Source organism: Pinus tabuliformis, chromosome Q (assembly GCF_031772625.1).
Source record: "Pinus tabuliformis cultivar Carrire ecotype Pingquan chromosome Q, CPIR1, whole genome shotgun sequence".
Taxonomy (NCBI): domain Eukaryota; kingdom Viridiplantae; phylum Streptophyta; class Pinopsida; order Pinales; family Pinaceae; genus Pinus; species Pinus tabuliformis.
The window spans coordinates 547,263,967-547,275,898 of NC_142296.1; positions in this window are offsets into that span (position 1 = coordinate 547,263,967).

Here is an 11,932-nt window from a genome sequence, read left to right on the forward strand (position 1 = left end):
CCCTTTGTGGCCCCCACTTTTCTTTGTAACCTGCTGCTCCTTCTCACGGTGGTGGTGCTCTGTTTTTCTTTTTGTACCTTTTGCTTCTGTTTTTCCACCTTTTTGGAAAGGGCAGTTTCATGGAGTTTGGCCATTCTTTGAGCTAAGGGCTGAGTGTCTTCCTCACTAGAATTCTCAGGAGTGAGGTAGGTTTCTTGGACTACAGCTTTGCCTTTATCTTTCTTTTGTTTCTTCCTTCTCTCTATTCTCTTTTGAGCAACTTCTTGGACAAGTTCTGCAGGGGTTTCTGTGATGACTCCTTGGGCTGTTTGATCAATGTTCACAGCAGGCTCAAGATCAATTTCATGTTCAGAATGATGTACATTAGTTTCTTCTTCAATCTGTTCTTGGACAGTTTCCTCTTGGACAACAGTTTCAGGGGTAGCCTCTTTTCTTTTTCTTCTACTCTTTCTAGGCACAGAGGTTTCTCCTGCTTCTTCAAAATGGTTTCTCACAAGGAATCTCTCCCAGGTTTCTCTTTTTGATTTTAACTGTTCCTCAACTAGCATTTTAACAAGACCATGATGACATAGATGTGATTCAATATTTCTTGGATTCCTTTGGGCCATTGAACACATTTTCTTAAGACTTGAGAGTAGAAAATATGGAAGGTTAATATCATCTCCTAGGAAATGCATCATGACCTTTGCATGGTAAACATATAAGACTCCAAATCTTCCCTCACAAGTGAAGAATTTTTGCACTAATAAGAGTAAAGTTGTCCATTCTTCCTTAACATACGAAATAGGAATCCCTTTTGTAAAGATGCTGGTATCCATACCTGGGTTCTTTAAGATTTGCTTCCACTGTTGATCTTGAACTGACCGGTTCTTAAACCACCTTTCTCTAGTCTGTGGGAGTGAGGTAGCTTGTGCTATGCTGCTCTCAGTGACTGTGAACTTTAAATCCCCTATCTCCACTTGATTATCTTTATCTCTGAAGGACCGTGCAAAGGCCTTCGTAACCTCTTTGTGGTAACCTCTGAACTTCTGGATGCATTGTAGCCAGTTTGCTTTTTGCAACGCTTCTTTAACCTGAGGATATCCCTCCAGAAATTTTGAACCCTCTGGTTCTGCCCTTAAGAGTTTCCCCATTGGCTCTATGGCTCTGTTCTAAAACACGGCTTCAATAATGGCCTTAACACAGTAAATTCACGGCTCTGTTCTAGAACTTTGTGGAAAAGGAGGTTACACGGCTTTCAGCAATAGTCTTAACACAGTGAATTTACGACCTTGACACAGTGGATTTACGGCCTTAACACAGAGGATTACGGCTCTTGATACAGCCGTAATAGACTTTCACTGGTGATCAGAATTAGCAGAGAGGAATAAAACAGAGTATGGTTAATGGTAGCAGCGTAGTGAGCACAGCGTGAATGGAATGAAACAGCGTGGGAATGAAACAGCGTGAATGGAATGATATGAGCGTAGGAGGGTAGAAGGGTTATGAAATGATGAGTAGAAACGGTTAGGTCCTTAGGTTTCGGGCGTAGATTTACACTTGGCTGCGGGATTGTGTCATAGAGAGACGTAGTACAGTAGGCTACGTCACTTAGGTACGAAAGCCTTAATGAAAGAACAGCCGCAATTGAATTTCAAAATCGTGATACCTAAGGACTGATAGATTTGGGAGATACGTGGATGTATGGTCGCATGATGGGAGAAACTGGTAATCATTACATTAAGTGGCAAATAAACATAACCCAGAAAACTTTGCAAAATGAGATAACCGTAAGTTTAGGATTTTAAATCATACCTCATATCCGCGCTTGGATTTGCCTTTGATGATTTGCCACTAACCCTTCATTGATTTATTGCTGTTGCATGACTCTTTTCATTTATTGTTGATGACTACTGAACTGTAAATTTTTTTTTTTCAAACAGACTGTGTTTTTCTTATGCAGGTGCAGAGGGCTGCGGAATGGCTGAATGGCTGCAGAATTGCCAAACAGCTGCGGAAACTGCAGTGGTAACCTCCGGCTGCACAAAAACAACTTTAGCTATCTAAAAATGACTTTATTGATGGAATGGAATGTAGTGAATGGATGGATGGATGAAAAAAATGAAGTGGAGTGAAAATGAATGAAATGGTGGATGAAATGGTGGTAATGATGAAAATGAGATGAAATAAGGGAGATTTTTTTTTTGGAAAACATGAGGTGTCAGGTGACCCTGATTTTCACCTCAGGTTTTCTGCATGAGACTGCCAATCAGAGATTGGTTTTCAGGCTCATACATTTATTTTATATTTTTTTTTCTTTTTTTTTTTTTTTTTTTTTTTTTTTTTTTTTTTTTTTTTTTTTTTTTTTTTTTTTGAAAAACCAAAGATTAGGCTGATGGAGGAGAAGAATCCTTCTCCACCAACCTGATTGCAGAATCTTCTTTAAACAACTTGATAAACTCTTCTTTTGAGAATGGCTTTTGGTAGATCTTCAAGCGATGGCCATTCACAATAAGAGGAGTATGAAATTCATCAATAGTTTTCACTCGAACTGCTCCATTGCTAAAGACTTCATCAATCTCATATGGCCCAAGCCAATGAGTTTGAAACTTTCCTTTGAAGTCTTTGAACTTTGAATCAAACAATAGAGCCCAATCTCCTTTCTGAAACTTTCTTTCTTTGATATGACGATCATGCCATTTAGATCTTTGGTGCTGAACTAGATCGGTCCTTAGAATTGCATCTTGTCTTATTTCATCTAGCTCATTTAGCTGGTCCATTCTGTGTCTTTGAGCTTCTGAGAGGCTCATTCCCAATTGGACTGCCATCTTGAAGGTCTTGATTTGGAACTCAATAGGAAGCAGGACTTCCTTCCCATAAACAAGTTCATAGGGAGAATGTCCTGTTGTGTTCTTCCATGTAGTTCTATAGGCCCATAAGGCTTCAGGGAGCCTTTCCGCCCAATCTCTTCTATGAAGATGAACAGTCTTGGTGATGATGCCTTCAAGAACTTTATTGGTAGATTCCACTTGGCCATTTGATTGTGGATGGTATGGAGTAGATGTTCTATGCTTGATCTTATATTCCTCCATCAGCTTCTCCATCAATTTAGATGTAAACTGGCTGCCCTGATCTGTCACAATTTCCCTTGGGACACCAAAACGAGTGAAAATATCCTCAAAAAGAAATTGAACAACTGAATTTTCAGTGGCAGAAGGCAATGCTTTCGCTTCTACCCACTTAGTAACATAGTCAGTACAAACCAGTATATACTTCTTTTGCTTTGATGGTGGATTAATTGGTCCAACGAAATCTAGAGCCCATTTCTCAAAGGGTTCGATGCATACCTGAGGTTGTAGAGGCATTTCATTTGAAGGAGTTGGTTTCCCAACTCTTTGGCAGCTATCACACCTTCTAACATACTGCTTTGCATCTTTAAAGAGAGAAGGCCAATAATATCCTAGAGAAAGGATTTTATAGGCTGTCCTCTTGTCAGCAAAGTGCCCGCCGCATGGTTCATCATGACATGCCTTAAGGATGTCAGGCATTTCATCTTCCCGAACACACCTTCTGATTATACAATCTGGCCCTGTTTTGAACAATTCATTAGAAATCCAAGAATAATGTGCACTCTCCTGAATGATTTTCCTTTTCTCATTAGGAAATAAGTGTAGAGGAAGCTTCCCCGTAACAAGATAATTAGCCATATCTGCATACCAAGGAGTCTTGGTAGTCACTGCAAACAAGTATTCATCTGGAAACTTATCTTCTACTGGAGAATCTTCATTAGTGTTTTGGATTCTAGATAAGAAATCAGCTACTGTGTTTTGTTTTCCAGGTCTATCTAACACAGTAATGTTGAATTCTTGTAAAAGTAAAAGCCATCTTGTAACTCTACCATTAGTGACAGGTTTGTTCATTAAATATCTTATGGCAGAGTGATCAGTATGGACAAAGGTTTCATAGCCGGTTATGTCGTGTCTAAACTTATTAATCGCATGTACCACAGCTAAGAACTCTTTTTCTGTAACAGTATAATTTAACTCAGTGGGAGTCAAATTCTTACTTGTGTAATAAATGGCATAAGGGATCAAGTCCTTTTGTCCCAAAACAGATCCTAGAGCTGTATCTGAAGCATCAGTAGAAATGTGGAAAGGGAGTTTCCAATTTGGCCCCCTTAAGATGGGTGCTTCAGATATTCTAGTCTTTAAAGCTTCAAAAGCAGATTGACACTCAAGATCCCATTTGAACTCACAGTCCTTGGTAAGCAATTTGAAAAGAGGGGATGCTATCTTAGTGAAGTTTTCAATAAATCTTCTGTAATACCCAGTAAACCCAAGAAAACTTCTAACATCCTTCTAGAAATTCGGAATAGGTAACTTAGAGATGACCTCGACTTTGGATCTATCAACCTTAATCCCATCTCCTGAAATATGATGTCCTAAAACAATCCCTTCAGTAAACATCATAAAACACTTTTCATGACTTAAAGAAAGATTTGTTTCCTTACATCTTACCAGTACTTTTTCCAAGTTTTCCAAAGCTTCTTCAAATGTATTACCATACACTGTGAAATCGTCCATGTATACCTCTACACAATCATGAATCAGATCTGAAAAGATTCCTAATACAGCGCTTTGAAATGTAGCGGGTGCATTGCACAATCCAAAAGGGAGTACTCGGTAGGCAAAAGTTCCCCAAGGACAAGTAAATGTGGTTTTGTCTTGATCTTCAGGTGCTACCTGAATTTGATTATACCCACTAAAACCATCCAAGAATGAGAAATACTTTTTACCTGCTAAAGTGTCTAGTACCTGATCAATAAAAGGTAGAGGGAAATGATCCTTTAAGGTTGCCTTGTTCAATTCTCGATAATCAATGCAAAATCTCCATTTACCATTCTTTTTGGGCACTATAACCAAGGGAGAGACCCATTGGCTATCTGAAATGGGGTAAATGAAGTTTACTTTGAGCAATTTCTGGAGTTCTTCTTTCACGATTTCCCTAAGGTTTGGATTCATCCGTCTTTGTGGTTGCCTAATAGGTCTGCTGTTTTCTTCAATATAGATGTGATGAATACAAGTCTTAGGATCGATTCCTTTCATGTCAGTGTATTCCCATGCAAAGGCAGTGGAATGTTTTTGCAACAGTTTGGTTAATTCTTCTTATTGTGGTCTTCCCAAGTTTTTGTTAATGTTCAATGTTTTTCCTGGAAGGATCTCAACTGTAGAACTTCCAAACTCTTCCATTGAGAAGAGAGACATCTGTCTAGAGGAGAGATATTCAATGTCTGAATCTATCTGAAAATATGCAGAGTCATATTCTAAAGATACTTCAAAATTTTCTAATGTATTTAGAATTTGACTGTCCTCACTAATCTTAGAGATGGTTAGAACAGGTTGAATAGTATCTTCATCCTCTACCCATTCATCTTCTCCTATTTCTGTTATTGCCTTTGCTGGAGGATACAAGTTGAATTTCTTGGTAGAATTACCATCTGATATATACATGTCCCCAGACCTACAACTTATGAAAGCATCAGCTGTGGCCAGCCAAGGTCTTCCTAAAATAAGAGGATGTCCTCCTAGATTGTTCTTGGGAGTTAAAATCATAAAATCAACTGGATATTCCCAAGAATCTAGAGAGACTGGAATATCTTCCAATACACCATCAGGTTTAATGATTGATCTATCTGCAAGTTGCAGCAAAGTAGGTGTAAAGAGAAGGTTAGGAAGCTTTAACTGATCCATGGTCTGTCTACTCATAATGTTGATCGCGGCTCCTAAGTCAATCAAAGTATTTGGGATTTCAACCCCATTAATATGAGTTTTGACAATAGGGCTACCGGGATCTACATATTTTTGCATGGTAATCTTACCCATCATTATGTCTGCAATTTTTCCAACTAGATGTATCCTTTTAGTATCTCTGGTTCTTTTTCCTGTTTTCTTCAAACTCAACTCCTTTATTGTCTTCGCTAGAATGGGAATTTCTTTAATGGCTTGTAACAAGGGGATCTTGATACAGACATTCTTCAATTCATCTAGGAAGCTATAGTCAGGCACCCATATCTGCGTTTCCACTCCTTTGTCAATTTGCAATCTTTCAGGAAAAGGAGGTGTAGGTTGCTCAACTATGGGAGTTGTAGAGGTCGATTCTTTTTCTTTTTCTTTTTGGATATTTTGGTTTTGAAGTGATACTTCAGAACCTTTATTGACTTTGAGATATTCTTCCTCAGAAATGCTTGGTTGTCGAACACTTGTAGAAGGTTGATCTAGGATTCTACCTGATCTGAGTTGTACTTCATTGAGAGGAACAACCATATAGGTAGGGAATGGTTGACCTTCCATCATGTAAGCATTTTGAGGGTTCCTATTATTCGGATTTGGTAATGGCTGAGAGGGAAGTTGATTTGATTTCTGTTGGGATTGAAGCGATAGTTGAGAATTTTGATTTTGTGGAGGAGGTTGTTGTTGTTGAGGGTATGGCAATGATAGTTGTTGACCTTGGTTTGGAAGTTGTGGAGCTTGCTGGTTCTGAAATGATGGAGGATATTGATAGAATTGAGCAAATCTCCCATAAGGATTTTGCATGCTTTGCATCCATGCTTGAAAATCATTTTGAGGTTGAGGCCAAGGTTGTTGCCAAGGATTCCAATTTGGTTGGGATTGAGAATTCATAGAGTTGTTAAACCCTTGATTCTGTTGTCCTTGCCAAGGTCTCCTTGCAATAAAACAGAGAGATTCAAGTGTATCTGGATCCTCTTGAAAGACTACTTTGAGGCCAGGAATTGAAGGACAATCCTTGGTCTCATGAGTTTCTGAGCAAATTACACATGTTTCTACAACGTGTGCATCTAAGGGACATTCCCTTAAAGCATGTTTCTTTCTACACTTCGGGCAAAAGATAGCCAAAGCTTCAGCTTCTGCTTTTTGTTTATTGTGAATCTTAAGGGTATCAAGTTGTTCACTAAGACTCCCTAAGATGTCAGTTTTAAATTCATCAAGCATATTGCCGATTTCAGCCCTACTTACTGATCCTGTTGTAGATTTATTTGCCCTAAGGAGAGAAGGATCTCTAGGCCCTTTTTGAGTTTTTGATTTGCCCCTTGAGAGATGGATACAAAGTTCTGCTATATCATTGAGTGAAAGTTGAGAAATATCCCCTTTCCCCATCATGTTTAAGATATCTATCCATTCATCCCTAATGGCTTTTAATAAGAGGGCTTTTAAGGTCTCTTCATCCAAGCTACTCATTTTTGCTCTTTTCAAGTTATATTGAAATCTTTCAAGTAAATCTTCTAAGCTCTCATCTTCTCTTTGTATCATTTTAAAAACCTCGTCCTTGTGATTAGTAGGCATACAATAATCCAAATACCTATCCAAAAATGTTTGTTTCATTTCATCCCAAGTCCTAATGGATTGAGTGAGTAACCCCATGAACCATTTCAAGGCTTGATCCTTCAGTGTTGAAGGGAACAATTTGAGTTTCTGGGAGTCATCCAGGTAGTCATAAGTTCGACATACCACTTCAAACTCAAATAAGAATGTTTCAGGGTCCTCAGTCCTTAACCCATGGAAGTTAGGGAGGACAGATGGTGATATGTTTTTCATGGTGGCTCGGGAATCCTCATTAACAATGGGAAACCCAAATGAATTATCCCCATCTCTATTTCCTCCTCCAATGGGACCTCTACCTCCTCCATTATTATTGTTATTTCCTCCTCCTCCTCTACCTCTACCCCTACCACCTCCTTCTTCTTCTGCCATGATGATTCTCCTAGGGATTTCAAAATCTTCTGGTTCCTCTACAAAAGGTGAATGAGAAGAGATTTCTCCTTCTTCTTCAGATGATTCTACTTCCTCAATTACAATTGGTCTTCCTGTAGGAGAAACAGAAGAGTCTCTTCCTGGTTCAAACTCAATAGAAGGTGTAGGAGAGTCAACTCTTGGCTCTTGAATTTCAGGAATTCTAGGACTAGGAGTTTCGGTTGGAGATAAGGGGGGTGTCTCTTGTCTATCCCTTGAAGCAGATGGACTTGTAAAAATTGAACTTCGAGCTCTAGCTAAAAACCTTCCTCTAGAATCTCTAGCTCTATGCATGTCATTTTTTATTATTTTTTCTTCAAGTCAAGTTAATAGTTCTTTTTCTGATCTTCCAGTTCACTCTAGGTGCAAGAAGAGAGCATACTCAAGAAACTATCAAGTCAATAACTTTCTCTTTTCTGGTCCTCCAGATCACCTTGTAGTGCAAGAGGAGAGCATACTTTGATAGGTTATCAACTTCTTTCCTTGAAATGTTTATGTTTTTTTTTCTAAGAATATGGCTACTTAATTTCACTTCCCCGGCAACGGCGCCAAAATGTTTAGTCAATTTAGTGTTCCTAAATTGATGTCATTAATTGTCAACCCAGGGCTCGTAAGCTGATGAAGTGAAGGTGTACTATATGTACTTAAGCAACCTCTTAGAGTATTTTTGTCGTTTGGGGGTGTTTTTTGTGGTTAATTTTATCTTCCTAAGATGGAGTGATGATTATAAACAGATGAGTGAAAGTGTGTGTAAGGTGAATTCTAGATGAGTGAGAGTGTGTGATTAGTGGTTTCTAACTACTTGCTGAAAAGGAAAAGCTTGAAAGAAATAAATAAATCAAAATGAACTGAAAGCAAAGAACCACTTTCTAATGGCATTAGACACCATTCATGCTGCTGCAAATAAAAGGTAAGAAAATCACTTAAAAGACCAATGATAATGTTTATCTCTTCCTAACTCTCTGCCTCTAACACATAGTACTGTGTAAGACACGATTAGGAAGTAGCTAAAGATAAGTCTAAGAAATGATAAAAAATGAGAAAAATCTACTTTAAAGACTAGTTGTAATGTTTTGCTCTTTCTAACTCTCTGCCTCTAACACATAGTACTGTGTAAGACACGATTAGAAAGTAGTTAAAGATTAGTCTAAAAAGTACCCAAAGCCAGCTGCAAGTTATTAGTATTCTGATCTCTAAAAGATAGACAATTTATAATAAAGAGACCATTCATATGTTAGCAGACAACTTTTGAGAAATAAAACTAAAAATCAACTATGAAAATAAAGTAAAGGCAGCAACTTAGAATCTGTCAAATGAAACTACCACTAGATATAAAGCAAATACACAACACACAAGCAATCCCGGGTTAAAAACCTGCAAAAGAACAATGCTGATCAGCTTAAAATAAAGGCCAGAAATGAAATAACATGAAAATAAATCAAGCTGTACATGTTTCAAGAAAAGGAAATGCTGAATGGAAAATAAGGAAATGCTGATCATAAAATACTATACAAGGCTAACATGAACAGGGGCCCTCCATTCATATATGCCAAAGAAGACTCAAGGTATTGAAAACTTCAGAACAGCACTGCTTCTATTACTCCATGTGCAGAAAATTACAGTCAAGAGTGCTAGAACAACACTATCAAAACAGAGTCTTGGAATGCACTAAAATTATAACAAGTTCATAAAACACAGCAACTAAAAAAAAGTAACATAAGCGTACGCGGACGCAAGTTTTTATAGGCATCTGAAAGATGGCCTAATGCGTACAGCTAAAACTGAAAAATAAACTAACTGTCATGCGTAATTAAGGTTCAATAACACGTCATAAGCTTGCGTGGATGAGCTGGAGGTTCTGGTCGTTATGGGCATTGAATCCAGAGTTGGATTATGTCCCCCACAACCTGCGTAACATGGACAAATCACTGTTTGAACTGACGTGACCCAACAGCTTACGCATCACTGTTAAGCTGCCTTTGTTGACCGTAACTTGACCCTCGTTGACCGGAGGTACAGATGACGTGGATGGCTGAACAAATAGCACAGGAACCTCGAGCACCTTGATTCCTAAGTACCCATGTGGCTGGTTTGGCAAAATGACACGTGGAACCTTGAGATTAACAAAAAGGCTGCGGGATCATCAGATGGCTGCGGAATCAGCAGATGGCTGCGGAATCAGCAAATGGCTGCGGAATGCCTGTAAATATGTCAAAATCTAAACAAAACAGTCACACATTAGCAAAATTCCTTAATCATGCTTAAAGTCATATAATGTAATGATCTGGGTTGGTTTGCAAGGAAAATGAGGCAAAAGTGAGAGATGGATGAGGGAAAACTGTAGGTAATGGTGGATAATCAAGTGTAAAGTAGAGGCTCTATAGGAACCATATGGCTCAACCTTTTGGTGACTAAGGTGGTCACACTCTGGCATAATATTTCCATTATGGAAAGGGTTGAGGCTACTACGAAGGTTAGGCCCCACCACCTCAACCATCATTTTGTTACATCGTTGGAGATGATTATATGTATGGATATCTGGTGTGTTTCTACCATCTTGTTAACTTGGGATTTATTTTGTGAAAGTTGATCGTAGGAAGGAAAACCAACAAGCTCAATGGTTTTGTGCGATGGTAAAATTGTCAAGTTTTTTTGTTTTATTAGTTGGATTTTTAAGTTTCAATGTTATAATGATATGGTTTCACCGAGGTGTTGTAGTATCATAGTCATTTTCTTTGTGGCTCTAATTACCGTCAAGCTGGGCTACTAGTCTTTCTATGTGTGGCCCTTGGGATAGTTGAGTGGTGACCTAATTAGATTCCACCATTGCAAGTTGGGTAGACCATCCTGTTAGGTGTTTTTTCACTCAAGCTGGTATTGTACTTTTCAAAGATCAAGGGGAGGTCTCTCTGAATGAAATTCAACCCTGTCGTGTGCGTGAATTAAGAAGGCATTTCAGGGAAATTGGGCCTCCTTTAACTTCTCCTTAGTCTATAAAACTCCTGATATAGAGGCACACAAGCTCGGGCCAAGGCATTTAATGATATTTTTAGGTGGGTGGATACACAATTTTATCCCTTATGCCTTTTCATTTGGTAGGGTTCATAGTTCATCTGATAGCATGGAAAGGGGTAAGCATGGACAAGGTAACATAGATGAAAACCATGGGGGTGGCAAGGGACATGATCAATGTTACATGGGGCAAGGCCCACCCTCTCATTACTAGATGGTGGCACAGAAAGAAACTAGAAGATTTTTCACTAACACCCTGCTAGTCGTCCAAGCAGAATTAGAGGAGACAGAGGAGGAAGTGTGTTTGAGGCACTGAAACTTATCAAATGTGGAGTTGTTGATAGAAATGGGAGACTGGATTCCAGACATTGGCTTCTCTTGTACCCGATAAACCAAGTATCTTTGTGTGGTGGATGTTTACTGATAGATAAAGGTTGGCAATGGGCACGTCTTGAAGGAGAGAGGGGAACCTTAACAAAGGATGCAGGTCCAATCGTTGGAAATCTAATGCCAAATCAACATATTGGATCGAAAGCTCAACATCATATGTAAGCATTAAGCTAATATAGTGTTCACTGAAATTAAAGTAGAATCTTAACCTCTGGAAACCATTCAAGTGGATTCCTTTACAAATTAGTCCTTACACAACTCACTTGTTTAATTTCCTGTTTGAATATATGAATACTAGTTATGTTTCCTGCAGTCTCTTTTATGTTATCAAAAGATATGCTAGAGATAAAACTTCAAGGAACTAAGCTCAGTTTTGTATGATAAATATGTTTTGGTCAGACAATACTAGCTTTTGACCATCAAAATAGCTATGGTTGTGCTACTAGTCTGTTTTCCCAAGTGGCAGGCCAATAGCAACAACATGATAATATGGATGTACTCTAAATATTTAAAATAATACAAATTATCATTACAAAAAAATAAAATATTTAGAGGCTAGTAGAGGCACAACATTTCCTCCTTTTTTCTCAAAGTTAACTTGGAGTTAACCTTTTTACCCCCAACGACTCTCTTGAATATGGATAATTCCTTTATTTATTCTTGATCTTGTTTGGTTTAACCTTTTGATGCTTAGTCTTGTTTGTAGGCTTAGGCATTGTAACACCCTCCTCCTACATTTACCC